General features: G+C 44.2%; 1 protein-coding gene across 5 annotated transcripts in view; it reads right to left on the bottom strand.

The window, feature by feature from the left end:
• Positions 1 to 7,979, bottom strand: part of MARF1 (meiosis regulator and mRNA stability factor 1) — a 243,654-nt gene extending 235,675 nt beyond the window's left edge. For all 5 annotated transcript variants that reach the window (XR_016312994.1, XM_089679093.1, XM_089679095.1 and 2 more), the window contains exon 1: positions 7,885 to 7,979. The gene's annotated coding sequence lies outside the window, so the exon portion shown is untranslated. The remainder of the gene's footprint in view (positions 1 to 7,884) is intronic.
• Positions 7,980 to 21,155: the final 13,176 nt, after the last annotated feature.

The raw sequence follows: 21,155 nt of genomic DNA, 5'->3' as shown, positions 1-21,155 counted from the left end.
TTCTTATGCCCAGTCCAATGTTTTTTGGGCTGACCTTCTCTACCCTGCGGCATCTGGGGTTTTGGACGAAAACTCTTCCTGGGAAATACTAGCTTTTTACTTTCCGGGAAGGCTTTCTTTTTGTCGGCAGTACGTTCGAGAGCCTACTCCAAACCGGGACCAAAAAGATTATCCCAAGAGAAAGGCAAGATGCAAAGGCATAGTTTAGATGCCGAGTCCCCTGCCCAGGTTTTTAACCATAAGGCTCGCCTGGCCGAATTAACCAGGGCCGAAGATCTTGCTGCCAGCTTAACAGACTCCGCCAAGGTGTCTGCCAAAAAACCAGCTGCTTCCTAGAAGTTCCTGCTGCTAGATGGTTCTGTAACTGGATAAGCCAGCATTCTAAATTTTTGGCGACACAGGTAGCAGAAAGGGCTGGTTTAAAGCTAACTAAAGAGGACTCCCAAGCCTTACACAGCAGGACGTCACCTCTCTTGTCCATGGGGTCCTTTAACGCCCCCATGTCCTCGTAGGCTAAATCCATTCTTTTAGAAATTCTGGACAGAGGAGCATCTTCATCAGATGGAAATCGTCTTTTCAAAGCCCCTGAAAAGAAGGGTTTCTTTTCTGGATCTTCCCCATTCCTGCTTGATGGAGTCAAAGAACTATGAACCGGGAAAACTCTGCTCTTCTTAGCATGGAGCCCCTGGTACTTCCTCCTCCTCAATTTCCAAGGTCTCATAGATAGCATTTAAGAGATCGTCCACATCCTCTATGGCCAATTTATATCTGGAGCCTCTAGAAGCGGTACTCTCCTCGTTATCTGCCTCTGAACCCGGACCGGCCTGAGAGGAGGAAGGGACCAAGGGTCCTCTTCTTCCGGATCTTCCTGCCTGACTGCCCCTACAGCTGTGGCCAACTGCGCCCCAGGCCCTAGTGGAGCCTGCATCCTACCCAACAGTGACCTAAAAGACTGAAACGTGGCCATCATGTCATCCTTGATTGAGGATAACACCTTGTGGCAGGTCGTGAAGGACTCATCCTTCACAAGGCTATCAATGCAACCGCGGCACGGGGGTTTCTCACATGCAGACCCAAACTTATCCGCACACACTTTCTCTTTGGGGCCTGAACCGGGGTCCTGTCCTGGGTCTTAACCTAAAGAAAAAGGACAAAACAAAAAAACAGGCACTCAGCTCCAAAAAACCCCATCACACACCCTGTGTTTTAGGGGAAACCTGAAGCATGCCCCCCCCCCCCCCCCCCATTACCTGCCCCTCTGGGGAGACCATCAACCACCCTCCCAGGAGTCAGCTAAAGGGGACCCTCCCCAAGCCTACCTGAGAGGAGCCGGTGCCGGAACCAGGATCTGTCTGCAACTAAAGGGCCCGCATCCATGTTCCGTCCGGTGTGGATCACACAGCCTCCGCTGGCTCCACGCCTCACCGATCGCCCGCATGGAAGCCTGCGCCTCTTCAGAAGACTGGAACCAGTGTCTCCGGCGCCCATCGTTGACGTCACTGCGCTGGACTTCCGGTCCGTGGAGCGCAGCCTGTTCCCCGGAAGTGACCTCACTTCCGGTCCGAGGAGCGCAGGACCCTGCTGGAACGCAGGGCCTCCTCCGCCGGAAGTCGCGTCAGACGCAAGGCCCACCCCTACTGGAAGTCCTGCCTGTTCCCTTCCACCCAGCAGGCTTGTACCGGCTTCCCGGGGGAAGAAGAATTAACCAGGCCCAAAGGGAGCGGATGCCCTAGCTCACCGCCCGACACCCCCCGCACCCCTGCAAGTGACCCTGCCACCACCGGTCCCCCGCCTGGGGATGAAGGCTCCCACCGCTGCCAGCTCCACTCACCGCGGAAGGATAGCGCCAAGGAGGAGGTAAGCGAATCCCTGGGTCCACACTCTTCCAGGACTACCCCTCTGAGAACACAGAGCCCGTAGGTTCCAAACGTGTTCCTTCCGGATCAGGAAACACTAAAAACTGGAGATGGAGGCCTGAAGGTCCGCCTTTAAAGCCGTGGGGGATGGAGTGTTTCCTGACCCGGAGGGAGGAGCTCTACGTCTCAAGGGGATGTCCTGGAAGACGTGAGAAAAAATGATAAACATTTCATATGGGTATAATCTTGCATGACCGCGCAATTGTCAAAGTGCTACATCGCTGAAAGCTGAAAATTGGCCTGGTAAGGAAGGGGGTATAAGTGCCCGGTAAGCAAGTGGTTAAGACAAAGCTTGGTTTAGCTAAACTGAAACATTATCAAAAAGGTATATACCCACACACCAAAATCTAATCAACAAAGTAGGTTACTGCATACCACTCAACTGAAGATTGAAGTTATAAAATATAAGATGGTTTGTGAGTTGGGTAAGTTCTATATTTCCAAAGGAAATCAGCCATCCCAATACAGTTCACATATCAGAAAAATGTGAAACCAAATATATTCACATATTTCTATGGTTCTTATTTGAGAGTTAGTGGGGAAATCATTTATACTTGAATAGGACCCATATATTTTATTCATAAAGACATACTGTTTATATCAAAGGGTGAGTCATCATTAAAATCACCAGTTCATTTGTGATACCTGACTGTCCCTGGTAGACAGGTAAGGAACTTCTAAATGGTACGCAAACTTCTCAACCGTCCAATCAACAAGCCCATTGGGAGGTCCTTCGGAACAAAGGACTTGTATGGTATAAAATGCCAAACACCTCAAAACTGAAAAAAAACTTCAAAATCATAACTCCTAGATCACTTCACTAAAACTACTTCTATAAACTACTTCTGAAATCATCACTAAATAACTTAATCACTTCTTAACTACTCTACTACCACTATATACTGCACTATACTCACTTGCTACCTGCGGCCATTTTGCTGTGAACGTCCAGCTGCCATTTTGAAAGAAATTATTTTTGCCAGAGCTGCTGATGCTCATTTAAATTCTGGTGCCTGACTGACCAGAAACATTTTCTTTTCCAAACCGTATCCCACTGGGAGGCCTCAAAACTCGGGATTCTGGAAGTGGTGAGACTGTGCCAAATTATTGTAATTTTCTTTTATATTTCAAAATTTATTAAGATTTATAACATTTTATTGTGTGGGTAGGAATGTACTAAGGTTATCTGTGTAATTATTTCTATAACTTTTTGAGTATTGGTATTGAGATCATATACTGCATACTAACTGATTTGTAGTGTTTTTGGTGGTGCTAATTATCAGAGATACTTTCTTATTTCCCTACGGCCGCAGGAAATTGGAAAGAATATCTGAACCACTAAATTGCAACTAACCCCTTTAAGATTTGATACCATAGAGATTAGCATACTATATCTTTGTGTGTACGAATATATTCATCACTAGTATTTTGCATTATATATATATATATATATATATATATATATATATATATATATATATATATATATATATATATATATATATATATATATATATATATATATATATATATATATTTTTGTACATAAATTTATCAAAAAGGCAAATTTTGTGTATATGGTAACAAAATCATACTGGTGAAAAGAACTCAAGGAATATTAGTAAGGTGTCCAAATTATTGGTTTCTTAAATATTTGCCATTTTTTTTAACGGCTGGAGGCACTGCAACATTTTAAGGGAGTTGACACCGTCCTATGTACTTAAAATAAATTATTACATAAAACCACCACAATGGCAGTCACATGAACCTAAACCACTGCCCGCCCCCCAGCTTCTGAAACTCTTAAAGTGGTTAAAGAACAGAGGTATCCATTCACCTTAAACGCCACTGACGGAGCGCTATAAAGCCCTTTTATCCACTTCAGCATTTTAGGCCCTAGTTGTAAGACCTCTAGTGACCCCTGATGAAGCCACGTGACCCTGTGGCGTAACGCGTAGGGGAGGGGCTCTGACGTCACGACGCCGCGGTGCACGAGCGGCATTTACAAACACAGGATCTGGGCACAGCTCTGTTGGATACAGCTCTGTGGGAGACAGAACAATGTGAGTGGCAACTTATTCATAATAAAAGATTCAACCTCGCAAAGGATAAGGCACTATTGTGGCTCTTTCTTACATGGTATCCCAATTTACTGGGAGGAGGAAATACTACTGATAACCATCCCTACTATCCATTGAGGCTCAGTGTGGAAGGAGGAAAAAGGGAGACCTCTGGTGGCAGGAAAAAGGCAATATAGATCCATGGCATGGATGGATATATATACATAATATGAAGATTACTACCTAGTCCTGAGAGGACAAAAAGCGCTGTTAGCCACTGTGTTTGGCTAAAGAAGGAGGTGAGCGCACATCTATCTATAGAGCACGGGGAGTGTGGCACGGCACTGAATTTGTCACTGAATAAATTTAAAGTATAAAGAGGACTATTTTTTAGTATTGAATCAGCATTCATTTTGTTGAGCACTATATGTTGCACTGATTTGAAGCACATAAAGTTTTTTTCATAGCACTATTTATATGATCACTTGTATATATGGAGCGCAGCACCTGTATATGTATCTGAAGATATATATACACATTTTGTTATATATCTTTTTAAAAAAAATGTATTTTCTTCAAAACTTTTTTTGTTTATAGTGCCGAAAATAAAAAGCACACAAGTGATCAAATACCACCAACAGAAAGCTCTATTTGTGTGAAGAAAAAAAAAAAGGGACATAAATTTAATTTATGTACCATATTGCATGACCGCAATTGGCCATTAAACTAGTGCAGCACTGTATAGCCAAACAAATGGCATAAACTGCAGTATCTATACCATAGTTTGTAGACGCTATAACTTTCACACAAAGGAAGAGGAAGAGGAAGAGGAAGAAGAAGAAGAGGAAGAAGAAGAAGGTTTGTCATTTTCCAGAAACTTGTGGAAAAAAAAAATTAATCTTCCATGGACTCAATATGCCTCTCAGCAGATAGCTCAGGGTTTCTACTTTCCAAAAAGGGGTTATTTGAGGGGGTTTGTACTATCCTGGTATTTTAGCACCTCAAGAAAATGTGATAAGCTGTCAGAACATAAAAGCTGTGTAAATTCCATTATCTATACCATAGTTTGTAGACACTATAACTTTCACAAAAGCAATAAATATACACTTACTGGGATTTTTTTTAACCAAAAACATGTAGCAGAATACATTTTGGCCTAAATTTATGATGAAATTTTAGGTTTTTTTGGATATTTATGACCGAAATGAGAAAAAAGTTTTTTTCAAAAAACATTTTCTTCAAAACTTTCTGGTAATAGCGCCAAAAATAAAAAGTGCACAGGTGATCAAATACCACCAAAAGAAAACTCTATTTCTGTGAAAAAAGGACATAAATTTCATGTATGTACCATATTGCATGACCGCACAATTGGCCGTTAAACTAGCGCAGTATAGCAAAAAAAAAAAAAGGCATAAATTGCAGTATCTATACCATAGTTTGCAGACGCTATAACTTTCACACAAAGCAATCAATATACACTTATTGGGATTTTTATTACCAAAAACATGTAGCAGAATACATTTTGGCCTAAATTTATAACTAACTTTGAGTTTACTATATATTTTTTATAGCTGAAAGTAAAAAATATTGTTTTTCTTCAAAATTTTTGGTCTTTTTTTTTGTTTATAGCATGAAAAATAACAAGCGCACAGGTGATCAAATACTACCGAAAGAAAGCTTGATTTGTGTGAAAAAAAGGACGTAAATTTCATTTGGGTGCAGCATTGCATGACTGCGCAATTATCAGTTGAATTAGTGCAGCGCCGAGTAGCAAAAAGAGGCCTGGTCAGGAAGGGGGGTATATCCTCAGGAGGGCAAGTAGTTAAAGCCCCTTATAGGTCAGTTTAGTGTTAAAGAGGAGGTCTGGTGCTAGAGTTATTGCTCTCATACTGGCGTGCGCGACAATACGTAACATGTATATCGCAATCAATGTTTTCATGTGTGGGTATCCCAGCGCTTGCTTTTACGTTAGTGCATGTATACATATGTGGGGGCCTTGAAAAATTTGGGGGTGGGGGGGTTATGCTTATGCTTGGGTGTTTTTTTTTTTTTGTTTTTTTTTTAAATCACATAGGGGACAAAAAAGTCCCTTGTGTGATTATGTTTTGGTGACAGGTTTTTTTTGTTTTAAACATCCAGGGTCTAAAAGACCCTGGATATCTCCCCTGTGCTCCCCTGAATGTAATGCAGTGTAGATCGCACCACATTACATTTTTTCTTGGCAATCGGTCAAATGGGAACCTGGAAGTGACGTCACATTACTTCCGGGTCAGAACAAGAAGGGGAGCAGATGTGTCCGCTCTCCTCCCTCCCCTATACCACGTCCCGCAGGCACCCACTTTACCAGTCCCGGGCCCGTGGGAGAGGGTGGCACTGTGGGCTGTGTGGAAGCAATCGTGAGGCAGCGTTGCCGCCCAAATGCTTCCACCTGACAGGTGAGCCTTGCTGCTTGACCGCAGCAGGGCTAAAAGAGAAGGTAACTTAGTCTGCATGCTCAACACAAGATTTGAAACCACCTGTGTGAATCAGAACATTGTTTTTGTAAGGCTACGTTCACACTAGCCTTGTTTGCAAGAGGCAGGCGTTTGGGAAACATTTTTACCGTTTCCCAAATGCCTGTGAAAATTCTACACATTGCAGCACATGGTGCTGTTCACACGGGGCGTTAGCGTCGCATCAAAACGGACGCCTCTGGTTGAGTCAGGAGGAGTTGAAGCCTCCTATTCAAGTCTATGGTGCCGCTCCACAAGTGCAGTTGCGGGGCGTTTGCGCAGCGTTAACACCATTCAAACGTCATAGGCGTTTGTGGGGCGTTTTTAACGCTTGGCAAACGCCTAGCAACCGCCGCTAAACCACGCATGCGGCGTTTGCCTAACGTTAAAATACGCTCCCCAAATGCCGGACCATCGCTTGTCAAACGCTATAGGGGCGTTTGACAAGAGTTGGAAAACAGTCAAGTGTGAAAGAGCCCTAAAAACAGGAAACAAAGTCTGCACCATGGGGTGCACAGTCAGCCAAATTTTATACACAGTCACTGGCAGTGACTCTGCCTTTCAAGGGGATGATGGGGCCTGCAGAACACCAAAATATTGAGCGTGAGCTCTGCACTCACTTTTGCATTTTCCTTTTTCAGATAACAATACTGTGGAATGTCCTTCCGTCTCTTTCAGTCAGCTGCCCATATTGACTACGATTATGCTTCTCAAACGAAGAAACTGTCTATGCCGTCATAACCTTTGATACTGCATCTCACAACATAGCAAATAAATTGACAGCTTCAGTCACAGAGGCATCAGCTAACAGCAACAATTGTCACTCTTTGAAGCTCAGTAAGCTCGGATATGACCCCATATTAATAGCTGCACACCCAGTGAATGAAGAAAGTGAGGCTTACCACCTGTTAGCTAGGGGTCTCATCACACAGTGGAAGCAAAACAAAGTTACATCACTTCTACTTTCAACACGAAACCTGTCATCACGTTCACACCTACAAATCATGTGTTGCCATATTTTTGTCCAACCCCTGTATACTCTGCCTGTAGGAGACTTTACGAAGTGTACTCTGTAGGAGATCATACAGACTGTATCCAGCATACTCTGCGTGTTGTGTAAAGCCCTGGTGACTGTGTACTCCAGGTGGAGGACGTGCAGAGCAGCCACAGAACAGACAAGGTCACAGCAATCAGACAAGATGTTTGTAAACATCACCCAGCACTAAAAGCAAGCCGCCAGGCACTGAAGTCGTAGCAAGCGATAACGAAGCACAGAAGCCCCTCCGTTCCATATGACGAGGACAGGACGAAGAGAAACAGGGCGACACCGTACATCCCTGTCTTATAACCCGGGCCTCCCAGAACCCTTGCCATCCCTCCACAAAAACCCACCACCAGCGCTCCTGCTCGCCTCACCTGACCCTCTACCTTCTCTCACTCCCCCTGTTTGGCTCACATCTTCCTCCTTTGTGATTGCTCACACATTCTTCCGCTTTGCGTCGACGTTCACGCTTTTACGCAGAACGCATAAAGGACGTCGGCCCCACCTCCTTTCCTCTCTGAGCCTCTCCAGACCAATGAGAGAATTGAAAGGCGGGGCTACGTTGCACATTCTGTTTTTTGTATGCCGGTTGTTCTGGCTTTGGCGCTTTGTTATGCTCTTCTGTAGTTATACTATATCAGTGTGTGTGGAAAGTTATTGCCTCGATAATGGATAAAAAATCTACTTAGCATTATGACCGAACAGGGACAGTGCTTGGTCTTCCTGAAGTTGTTGTGACAACAGAGACGTTTCTCTGTAGTGTCATGGCTCTGGTATGTTTTCCCCGCCTCCTCTGTTTTTCTTCAGTGGTTCTGTCATGTGACGTCATTCTGTAGAAACGGGAATACATTTTCTCTTAGCCAGGAAACCAGTGTCAGTTTCAAATACTTGCTAGTGGTCAGAATCCATTAAAGCAGTAGTGAATACAGGTTTAAAAAAAAATCCCGTCAAGGCATAATGTGCTAGCATGCAGCAAAGTGAAACAAAAACGAGAAGCGCACCAACCTTGTGCATTATCTCAGCAACTAAATTTAATTATTAAATAATGGTACTCACAAACAGCGAATAAAATCAGGCATGTAGTCATCAAAGGGACTTCAGAGATAAGGAGCCAGTGCAAATCCCATCACTACAGCTGACGCGTTTCGAAGGTTATGCCTTCTTCATCAGAGCCCTGAGCGCACCATTATTTAATAAAATTTGGTTGCTGAGGTAATGCGCAAGGTTGGTGCGCTTCTCGTTTTTGTTTCACTTTGCAGTATTGGTCGGGCTTCCCCAGCCTTGTTTGGAGCTGCACAACCTTGTATGCACTGGTTTTGATTCCATCTACTCGCCACCGGCCTGGGTCCTTGAGCGCAGGAGAAATCGCATCTGATAATGGCGCTTTATAAATACTGAATAATAATAATAATAATGTGCTAGCATACCAGACTTAAAGTAGAACTATAGGTTTTCTTTTTTGGCCATTTTGGATAGAGGAAGGGAGGGTTATAACCCATGTCAGTATTTTGTTTCACTCTCTCGGTCCAATTGCAGGGATTTCCCTTGATTTCCCGTCCCATAGCCAAACAGGAAGTCCCTACAAATTAAGGAAGTCCTTGAGGACCCCCAGGTCATCAGAACTAGTGTCCCCATTGGAAAATTTCCCCTCTATTACTTATCTGAGGACAACCCATAATTTGGGATTTTCTTTTACTTTCGCTTTTCAATAATAATGGTAAACAGGACAAATATGTTGAATCTCCATAACAGCCAACAAGCATCTCAACAAGCATTCACCCTACATAAATCTGCTTTCTTAACATACAGTACAAGTCCTCCCTTCATGCTGCCAAACAAGCCTACTTTTTCACTCTTATTAATACCTTGTCATCCAGTCCTCGTTGTCCTTTCTCTACTTTTAACTCTCTACTTTCTCCACCTCCACCCCCACCCAGTACCTCACTCACTGCTCCCGAAATTGCAAATCATTTCAAAAACAAGATTGACACAATTCGTAGGTGCATCGCCAATGTATTGACATCCATTCCACTTAGCATACCTTATACTAAACCTCAACACTTTTCTCTTTTGACCTTGCTACTACTGAAGAGGTCGCTAAGGTTTTCTCAGAAGCCTGTCTCACTACCTGCCCCCTGGATCCTGTCCCCTCACTACGGTCACTCTCTTCTTCCATCCTATGCTCCATCACTCACATCTTCTATCTTTCCCTCTCTACTGGTGCCTTCCCCTCCCCTCTAAAACATGCACACATCACTCCCATACTTAAAAAGCCCTCCCTGGACCCCACCAACCTGAACAACTTAAGACCCATCTCCCTACTGCCATTTACCTCTAAACTCCTAGAACACTTAGTCTACAATCGCCTGAGCTCCCACCTCACCAACAACAACCTTCTTGACCCTTTACAGTCTGGCTTTCATTCACTACACTCCACTGAAACTGCTCTACTAAAACTCACTAATGATCTACTAACTGCTAAAACCAATGGCCACTACTCCATACTCTTACTACTTGACCTCCCTGCAGCTTTTGATACGGTTGACCATTCCCTCCTCCTCTAAAAACTCCACTCTCTTGGCCTCAGAGACTCTGCTCTCTCCTGGTTCTCCTCCTACCTATTGCAGCGCTCCTTCAGAGTTACCTATAATGCTGCCTCCTCCTCTTCACTCCCTCTTTCTGTAGGGGTCTCTCAAGGTTCTGTCCTTGGACCCCTTCTCTTCTCCATCTACACCTCCTCCCTTGGTCACTTCATAAACTCCCATGGCTTTAAGTACCATCTCTATGCTGATGACACATATTTCTATCTTTCTACCCCTCACCTCACCCCTTCAGTCTCCTCTCGCATCACTAACCTACTAATTGACATATCGGCATGGATGTCACTCCACTTCCTCAAACTCAATCTTTCCAAAACTGAGCTCTTAGTATTCCCCCCAGCCCGTGCCCCCTCCCCTGACTTCTCCATCAAGATCAGTAACACAATCATCAGTCACTCCCCTCATGCCAGGGTACTAGGTGTAATCCTAGACTCCCATCTGTCCTTTCAGCCCCAAATCCAATCGCTGTCCAAATCTTGTAGACTTCACCTCCGCAACATCTCCAAGATACGCCCGTTCCTAACCTCGGAAACCACTAAGCAACTTATTCACTTCCTGGTTATATCTCGCCTTGACTATTGTAACTCCCTCCTCATTGGCCTACCTCATTGCAGGCTATCCCCTCTTCAGTCTATCATGAACGCTGCTGCCAGAATCATCCACCTTACTAACCATTCTGTATCTGCCACCCTTCTCTGCCAATCCCTCCACTGGCTTTCCGTTGCCCAATGGATAAAATTAAAAACACTAACAATAACGTATAAAGCAGGGGTGGACTGACAACTCATGGGGCCCCCAGGTAATTGCCCACACTCAAAAAAGCCTGTAAAAAAGGTACCAGGGGCATTTCATGGGGCCCCCTACTGACCCCGGGCCCTCGGGCAGTGCCCGAATGCTTGAATGGTCAGTCCGCCCATACTATAAAGCCATTTATAACTCTCCCCCAAATTAGATCACCGATCTTGTCTCTAAATATCACCCAAACCGTACTCTCTGCTCCTAGCAAGACCTCCTACTCTCTAGCTCCCTTGTCTCCTCCTCCCATGCTTGTCTCCATGACTTCTCCAGAGCTTCCCCCATCCTCTGGAACTCTCTACGCCAATTTATCAGACTATAGCCTACTCTGCTCACTTTTAAGCGATCTCTGAAAACCTATCTCTTCAGGGAAGCCTATCCTGCCCTTAGCTAATACTGGAATCTTCTACTCTTCCAACCAGTCCATCCCCCACAGTTACTACCTTTTTGTACCATTAGCCCCAACCCTCCTAGATTGTAAACTCCAAGGAGCAGGGCACTCAAATCCCTCGTATTGAACTGTATTGTTGCTGTATTGTCTCCCGTTATATTGTAAAGCACTGAGCAAACTGTTGGCTCTATATAAATCCTGTATAATAATAATAACAGAGGCGCAGAATAAAAACTGACATGGATTCTAATCCATCTCCACTCTATCCAAAACTAAAACAAAGTTTTGCCTTTAGTTATAAATTAAGCTTTGGTTCACACTAGAGCGATTTTCTAGCGATATACAGCATTCTTGCAACAGGTAAATTGGCAGGTCAAGTGAAAACACATAGATTTTAATGGGTGCTGTCTTGATTGCTACGACTTGAGTCACTGCAACACTACTTTTGGGCGATTCTTGTGCAGCACAACTCCCATTAACTTCAATGTAAAATTGCCAGCAAGTTGTACATTTGTCTTAATTGGTAATGTGCAGCAAGCTTGTTTTACAATTTGTATGCATTTGCAAGTTTCCACACGCATGGCAACCCGCAAGATAATGCGTACTTTGCTGTGCATTTTGAAAACTTACGTCATTGTGTGTCACACTTTGGCTTACCACTTTGGCTATAGTCTGCATCCTCATCTGCACACTTCCAAACGCACAGCCACCCTCACAGAAAACACACAGCAATGTGCGTTGTGCTTGCGTTACCATTCTTTGCATTTGTTTATTTCTGAACACATTGCAACCCACAAGAAAATGTACTCTTTTTCGTGCATTTCAAAAACACGTGGCAATGTGCATCACGCTTGTGTTACCATTTAGGTTGCATTCCCATCTGCACATTTCTGAACTTACGGCACCTTGCCACACATTTTGGAAATGTGCATCGCACTTGCCTTGTCGTTATGGTGACGCAAGTGTGATGCATGTTTGCAGCTCATTTCTGAAATGTGCTAAGCATGCATTTCCTGTGCGGGTTGCCGTGCATTCAAAAACATGCAGATGTACAGTAAATGCAGCCTAACTGTTACTGACACCCCAATCAGTTAGCAGACGTGTTTTTGCAGCATGACAAAACACGATACCAATGTGCACTGAAAAATCGTGACACTCCACAACTGACAATGTGCTAGAGCTACTTTGGGGGAATTGTTGCGTGTAGAGCAGCCCATTCAAGCGAATGGGCTGCTCTACAAGTAATGCTCGTTTATGTTTGAAAAACGCACAAAAAACCACAAACAGCAACACACGATTCCACTACGCTCAGGTGCGAATAGAATATTCTTGGGAGGAAGTTCTAAGGCAGCAAGGATGACCAGGGAGGAGAGGTAAGGGTTAAAAACCCTGATCCATCAAAGTTGCATAGGAATGCTTATCAGTAAAGTTTTTGAAGTCGCATCATGCTGCCTGGAAGTCGCTGCAACTTTCATGTCGTGCTAGTGTGAACCAGGGCTAAAACAAAGCCCTGCAGCTGTGCACTGTCACCAATGACAGGGCTTTCATCTTCACGTGGTCTTCCTTCCAGGTTTGGGGGCTCTGTTTGAATGACCAAGCTGTGATTACGTCACTCCTGCATATGTGCTCATGAGTATGCTGTCTCTTCAGAGGTCATGTGCCGGGCTGCAGAAACAGTGCATATCTCCTAAACGGTGCACATTTAGGAGATATTCAGTGTACAGGTAGGCTTTATTATAAAGCAGGTAAGCTCCTTTACAGCGGTAGTAAACACAGAAACATTTTTTGGAACTATATCCTCCTATACTTTTCAGCCAAGGAAGCTACCATGGTAGCCTCTCTTTGATCTGCAACTGCCATGATTTGGCACATGTGATCAGTTATGACACCAGCAATTTGATGATTTAACAGTTTGGTTGAAAGCACAAGCAGCTCTGACAGTTAGGATTCCAGACACTCTGGAAATGTAACTGTTTTTTGAAACTGCTATGCTTTAACAGCTTCCCACCCGCCATATAAGGAAATGACGGGTGGATGGCGGCTCTCTCGTTCTGGGAGGACATCATATGATGTCCTCCTACTCTAACTGCACATGTGTGCCCCCGGGGGTGTGCGGGGTGGCAATCGGTGGTGCGCTGTGTCCCTGTTGTACTTATTTACAAAATTTTATAACAGAAACTAAGAAAAAAAAAATTTTTTTTAATTTTGAGTCTTTTTTAGTTTGTTTAGCAAAAAATAAAAAACCAAGTGGTGATTAAATACCACCAAAAGAAAGCTCTATATGTCTCAAAAAAAAGATAAAAATTTTGTTTGGGTGCAGTGTTGCATGACCGTGCAATTGTCATTCAAAGTTCAACAGCGATGAAATCTGAAAATAGGCCTGGGAAAGAAGAGGGTAAAAGTGCCCAGTAGGCAAGAGGTTAAAGATAGGCCCAAGGCTCTCAGGTGGGTTATGCACCACATACTAGCACACTAGACTTATTTGTCATAATGTCCCCTTCAGCCCTACATTGTCACCGATACTGCAGGTCCCGAGCACTTCCATTTGTGCCCGTCTTCCTTCTGGGTTCCGTCTGTTCGATCTCTTGAATGGCCAGATCACTATGATGTCACTACCATGCATGCCCACTAGGGTCTCTTCTGTTATACAAATCCAGCCTGTCAGCAGTTTTTAAAAAAACAAACGTCAATACCGCTTTAATCACTTGCCTACAGGGCACTTTTACCCCCTTCCTGCACCGGCCAATTTTCAACTTTCAGCGCTGTCGCAATTTGAATGACAATTGCGCAGTCATGCAACACTCTACTCAAACTAAATTTTTATCATTTTTTTAGACAGATAGAGCTTTCTTTTGGTGGTATTTAATCGCCACTGGGTTTTTTTATTTTTTGCTAAACAAACTAAAAAAGACTCAAAATTTTGAAAAAAAAAGTATTTCTGTTATAACATTTTGTAAATAAGTAACTTTTCTCCTTCACTTATGTGCGCTAATGAGGCTGCAGTGATGGGCACTGATAGGTGGCACTGATGAGGAGGCACTGGTAGGTGGCACTGATAGGCATTGACAGGCATCACTTGTGGGCATTGACAGGCATCACTGATGGGCACTGAAAGGCAGCACTCATATATGGCACTGAAAGGCAGCACTGACTGGCACTGATAGGCGGCACTGATTGGAACTGTTAGGCGGCACTGATTGGAACTGTTAGGTGGCACTGAAGGGCACTGATAGGCGGCACTGACTGGCACTGATAGGCGGCACTGACTGGCACTGATAGTTGGCACTGAAAGGAAGCTCTGGTAGGTACTGATACTGTATGTGGCATTGTTGTGCACTGGTAGGCACTGATATGTGGCATTAATGTGCACTGATGGGCACTGGTATGTGGCATTGACGGGCACTGACAGGTAGCATTGATGGGCACTGACAGGTGGCACTGATGAGGCTACACTGATCATCAATGCCCGGATGATCAGTGTAGATGTCCCTTCTGAGGAATGCCGCTTACTGACTCTTCTCTCCTCACGTTCTGTCAGTGTGAGGAGATTACTGCCGATAACCGGCATTTCCTTGTTTACATGCGATCAGCTGTGATTGGACACAGCTGATCACATGACAGAGCCAACGTCATTGGCTCTTTAGTCTGATTGGTTATCTGCTGTGTCCCAGGGACACAGAGTACCACCGATCACTGCATGCGCAGTTAGAGTGGGAGAACGTCATAAGACGTCCTCCCAGAATGAGAGAACCATCCGTAATCCTTTTATATGGTGGGTGGGAGGCAGTTGAAGTAGTATTAAACTATTGCTACCCATGTATTGCATATGTGCAATGTCAAACAGGGTGAGTTTTAAAATGGTATTAAACCCACTTCTTAAATACTTGCCGGCAGGCAGGGTATTTAACAGAAGAGAGCCAATTAGTCTTTTCTGTCATAAATGCTTGCTCCTGCCTGTCAGCTGTAATGTACACTGAGTAGCGCTTGTGCATCTCAGCATACATTTATGGCTCCCGCTTGCTCATCCCCCCCCCCTTTCCTGACCTGCCGGGCTGCATGCTCGGATAAGGGTCTGGTATAGATTTTGGGGGGGCCCCCACACCGTTTTTCAATAATTTTTTTAATTGGCGGTAATTCTTTCTTTTACCCTGCTGACAGCTGAAATATGGTTTTCACTACTAAAATACCGCATGACTTGATATAATAACTCATGCAGTATTTTAGTAGCGTTTTTAGTGAATTCAAACTTTTTTTTTTTTAAATGCTATGCGGTATCCTAATACATACTTGGATGCGTTAAGATACCGCTTAGTGAATTGTGCCCTGTGTCAGATGTCTTGCAAATCGCGCCTGAAATTGGCGGTTCACCCGACTTTGAAATTGTGCAACTTCACTGTAAGTTGCACGATTTCAAAGTCGGGCTTGATGTGACCAGGGGGTAAGGACCGGTTCACACCAGAGCACAATTCGGGGAAAACGTATTTCCCGCAATGCATTCAAAATGCGCTGTGTCTGCGATCGGAAGCGGGCATCAATAATAAGTTAATGTGCGTTTTCCTGCATTGGATTACATGGTACAGAAGTACCATGCAATGAGGTTGCAGTGAGTTTGCAAAAGTAGTGCGTGCACTACTTTTGGTGCGGTGCAAATCGCACTGCACAGAACTGTGTATGACTAGCACAGGAATGCACAGCGCATTCATATGCAATTCCTGGTGTGAACCAGCCCTTATTGTCCCTGTTCATACTGGTATGCTTAGTCGTCCTACACTCAAAAAAGTACAGGAGGTTTTTTTTACTGTATTGGGGCATTTTTGGCCCTGTAGACTTCAATGAGAGCACCTATAAGCCAGCAATACTTGAATTCGTGCAAGTATCCTCTGTGACAATTGTGCGCACTAGAGACATGGACGCTGTACATGACAGCCATCTTGTTAGGTCTCAGCCATGTTCTCTCCTGTCCTCCCTCCTCCCTTTTGAATGGAATGTGAGGCTGTAAGTGAACGGAGGTCAAAAGGGCCTCTTATCCTAAATAAAACACATCTAGATGAGCTTCAGGGCTGTAAACCACTAATTAGTCTGGTTAAAGGGGTCTTCTTTGAAAAACCACTTTCCTCTGCCCGATCGTAAAACAATAACTCAGTCAGTCATTACCTGTTAGGCCATTAGGGCTAGAGCATGCCATAAAACGTACATTCCATATGAGTCATTTTTCATACAATTCATAAACTTCAGCAGGAACTGGGCACATTAATATGAAACATATATTCGGATAGATAATTTTAACATGAATCACACAAGACCTTACATCACTATATTAGTACCTACAAGAGAGAAGAAGCAGTCTCTTTTATCCTGAGTAACAAGGATACGCTATGTTTGGTATCTTTGCGTTTGGAATATAATTCTAAATATTAATCTGCCAGTTGCTAGGATGCTACCTGTACCTAATGAAGGTTATTGACCTTAGTATGAAATTGTAAGGGATGTGCTCATAACCTTGGTAACCGCCTAACACCCATCCCCAAACTGGATGATTGGTCATTTGTTTTCAGGAGACACCCCTTTGATATGATAGAAAAAGACTGACAGCCTGGAGAAAGACGGCTCTCGTTAACATTGATCAGGAACCATCTAAGAGAGTTGAGAGCCAAGGCAAGCTTTTTGTTCGGACACTTGGACTCTGCTCAAACCAAGGACTTTTGCAAGTATTCTGCCTTCTGAACTCCTTTCTTTTATTTCTCTGTTGTTTTATTGTTCTTTCATATCTTGTTACATCTTTTTCTGTAAATATTTTAATTGCACCATTTTGACCTTTTTATTAATAAATCCTATTTTCTGAAAAGCGTTTAAACTGTCTCTAAAGCTTTTAATGCAAACTAAAGAATCCCTGTCTCTTGAAGAGTGCTACTGTATGTAATAATCCTCTGAATATATCTGTCTGTGGTGACAGTGTGTATTAAAGACGCTTATACTAATATCATAGTGTTACTGCTAAGATTTGTGAGTTTCCTCCTTCTCTGTAAAAAGGTGGTGGTGGCAGTGTGAAGGGTTAATTGCGTAATTAACCTGACCCAGTAACAATCGCTCTCAGGCTGCTGGCACATAGATTGTAGTCCCACAAGTTGGAAAATCTTTGTGCAGGGCGCAGCTGAGAGTGGCATTGTTACGCAAGTGACAGTGCGGTGTGAGATTGACTGGTCCTTCGGTCACGAGTTGGTGAGAAGGGCTGGGGTCGGACGCCGCGTTCCGTCACATCCTCCACCTCTAGTACTTCTCTTCTCCCCTTATCCAGCAGTCAAATGAATGAAGCTTGACCCACATTCAAAAGTTCTTGTAAGAGGCTTCAAGATCCCCCCCAAGAAATGCCCTATTTAAGGTCTGCCTTGGCTTAGAGTTTTTTTTGTCAGAAGAAATGTAAAATTTATGCTGCAATAAAACTTTCTACTATGCTCTTAACAATTTTCTAAATGTTCTATTTGCACAGTGCATGTCAGTACAGTGCATATTCCCAGATCATTCTCAGCATCTTCAATCCCTTTCCAGCCCCCAAAAAGTTCCGAACGCCAACGGGCAGGAAAGATTGGCCAGATACATGACCAATGTGTTTGACTGTCACAGTGGTCACATGTTCTGGACAAAGAGAATAGCAGGCGTATAATGTAGCTGTCCATGTATATGTTGAATGAGTGGATAAGTTCCACAGACAGACAGCATTCCGCTGTCCTGTCACTAGTCTTCGTCTTGTCTCCCTGCCCCCGGCTCTGTCCATCATCCCCCGTCGTTCTACATAAGGCTTTCCTTCTAACCTCCTACTTCCAAGCTTCACCTTGCCTGATGAAAGAGCATGCTGGTCCACGCTTGTGCCGTAAATGCTCAGAAACGCGTTGCATCCCGATGACGTCAGACGCCCAACACTGCTAGCTCCGGACACATTGGAGACCCAGCTAGACTTCATCATCCATGCCTTACTTGGTGCAGCGCCTCCTGCTGACCGATCAGGGTTCACTCCTCTCCGGAACAGCCTTTTACATGTGGTGACAGACATACTACCTATATCCCTATGAGCCTGTTTTCACTGTTCAAGATGTGAGTTGTTAAGCTTACCTTCTTATTAAATTTGTTACACAGTTTACACTTAAGAGGCGCTGTGTTCCTTGTTTCGTCACATGTTCTGGAGCCTGACTTTCCGACTACCGATCATTAACAGAGACCAAGAGCTGTCTTTCATAGCTTAGTTTCTCTGCTGGGAGCACACAGTGAGCATGCTCTCAGCACAGAAACATCGGCTATCAAGCGAGGCATACTGTATGTGTTAAATCCTACCTTTTTTCCGCTGCACAAATGTGTTAGGTGGCCATAAAGGGGTTAAAATTCTTAGAGTGGAGGAGGATGCAGGGGATGATGTAGGATGGAAAGGCACTCCCCTACTCCTCCTCCCTTCTCCAAGCTAACAGACTGACTCTAGACTGCACTGTCCACTGTTAGCTCTTTCCTTTGAAGACCAGAATTCAGGGAAGCAGCACCAAGAGAAGAAGAGCTTGCGGCACTTATAGTTATAGCATGCAAGTTCTGGGGTAAGAATTATAACAAATAGTTTACTGGGAATGTTTATTTTATTGTGCTCATTGTGTTAAACTATAACAACCTAAGGCTTTAACATCTTCCTGTCCAGCCCTGCCATCCCATTAATTGGATCTTTATGCTAAGGGGGTGGGAAGGACTCTCTGATCAAGTGACCACTGTGATTGACTGTCACAGTGTTCACATGAACAGGGACAGGTCCCACTGGCTCCTGACCATTACTAGAGATCAGGAGCTGCCTGTGACAGCTTGGTCACTGTGCGTGTTCTGCGAATGACAGTGACTGGGATCTACTTATTACTGTCACCATATTTTTGTCACCTATGAGCTGCTAGCTGAGGCCACTAAGGCCCCTTTCAGATGACTGTTCCAATCAGTAAAATACTGAATTTCAGATAAATACCACACATTTCTTAAAAGTGCAAGGTAAATACCGCAAAAAAAGAGATAAATCATTAAATTCACTAAGGCCCTGTTCACACTTGAGCATTTTGTAGCTTGTAGCTCGAAGCTCAAAAAGACTCAACAAGGAAAAACCTATTGTTTTCAATAGCCCTTGTCCACATCTGAGCATCCTGTCCCTTGTAGCAAAATGAGTGTCGCTCAAAAAAGTACATGAGCTACTTTTCAGGCAGAATGTTTTTGTCCCCATAGACTTCAATGGAAACACCTGAAAAGCACTACATGAGCTTTTTTAGAGTATTTTTGCAAGCATTTTGTCACACATTCTCTGCTCAAACAGCAGCTCTCCTCCCCTTTTTCAGCAGCTCTCCTCCCCTTTTTCAGCAGCTGTCCTCCCCATTTTCAGCAACTCTCCACTCCTTTTTCAGCAGCACACCACACCTTTTAGTTGAAAAATGCCTGGCAAAAGCTGCAAAAATGTGCAATTCTGCTCCAAAAAGAAGCTCAAAAATGCTTGAAAAAAAAAAAACACTTAAAAAAAAGCTTGAAAACGTGATGCTTAGGTGTAAATATAGCCTAACACATGTTCATTATTTAACAGCTGACAGTAGGCTGTATTTTGACAATGTACAAAATAATAATAAGCCTGGGTTTTCACAGCACGATTTCAGCCCCCTCCAGTTCGACTTTTTTCAGCAGCTCTGGTGCGATTTAGGTGTGAATTGTCAAAGTGTATGACAATGGAAATCGTGGATAGGTCTTCCAGCATGACAATGACCCAAAACATACCGCCAAGGCAACAAAGGAGTGGCTCAAGAAGAAGTGGAGTGGAGAGGCCTAGCCAGTCTCCAGACCTTAATCATATAGAAAATTTATGGCAGGAGCTGAAACGTCGAGTTGAAAGTCAAGAAACCCTAAGGATTTAGAGAAGATCTGTAAAGAAGAGTGGACCAAAATCCCTCCTGAGATTTGTGAAAACCTGGTAACAAACTACAAGAAACATTTTACCACTGTGCTTTTCAACAAGGGTTTCTCCACCAAGTACTAAGTCCTGTTTTACTTTGGGATCAAATACTTATTTTACTCACTGAACTGCAACTCAATTTATAACATTTGTAACATGTTTTTTTCTTGATTTTTGTTTGATATTCTGTCTCTATCATTTATCTACTTGCCCTCTAGAGCAGGGGTCCTCAAACTACGGCCCGCGGGCCACATGCGGCCCGCCGAGCACATTCATCCGGCCCTCCGGCAGGGGACACTAAGTACAGGGGTGGGCAGGGGGCTGCTGTCTCTTACTTGGCTCCGGTCATAGTCCCACGACGATCCAGTCCAGGATGCGCAGCTCCTTCACTCCGGCTGCTCCCTCACTCGATGTCCGCGCTGCCGCTCGGCTCCGCCTCCTCACCGGTGATTGGGCGCCAGTACTGTAGCTCAGGAAAGGCACACAGGCGGCCAATCACCGGCGAGGAGGTGGAGCCGAGCGGCCCCACGAAAATCAAGGGTGGGAGAGGCCGAAGTGAAGGAAGGAGGACAGCTGACCGCCCGGTAAGTGTGCCATGAAGATGGTACTGCTGCAACCAGGTATGCTGGCTGCAGCAGCACCATGCTGGAACAGGGGTCGGCTAGTTAAGTGTCATTGCTGTCAGTGGGAGGAATAGTGCCCCATCATTGGTGTCACTGATAATAATGATGGGGCATTATTCCTCCCACTGACACCAATGATGGGGCACTATTCTTCCCCCCACTGACACCAATGACGTACTATTCCTCCCACTGACACCAATGATGGGACACTATTCCTCCCACTGACACCAATGATGGGACACTATTCCTCCCACTGACACCAATGATGGGACATTATTCCTCCCAC

This window comes from Staurois parvus, unplaced genomic scaffold (assembly GCF_062004578.1).
Source record: "Staurois parvus isolate SC_StPar_1 unplaced genomic scaffold, SC_StPar_1.0 ptg000217l, whole genome shotgun sequence".
Lineage (NCBI taxonomy): Eukaryota > Metazoa > Chordata > Amphibia > Anura > Ranidae > Staurois > Staurois parvus.
The sequence above is the reverse complement of the archived record's forward strand: the minus strand, read 5'-3'. Positions and strand labels throughout refer to the sequence as shown.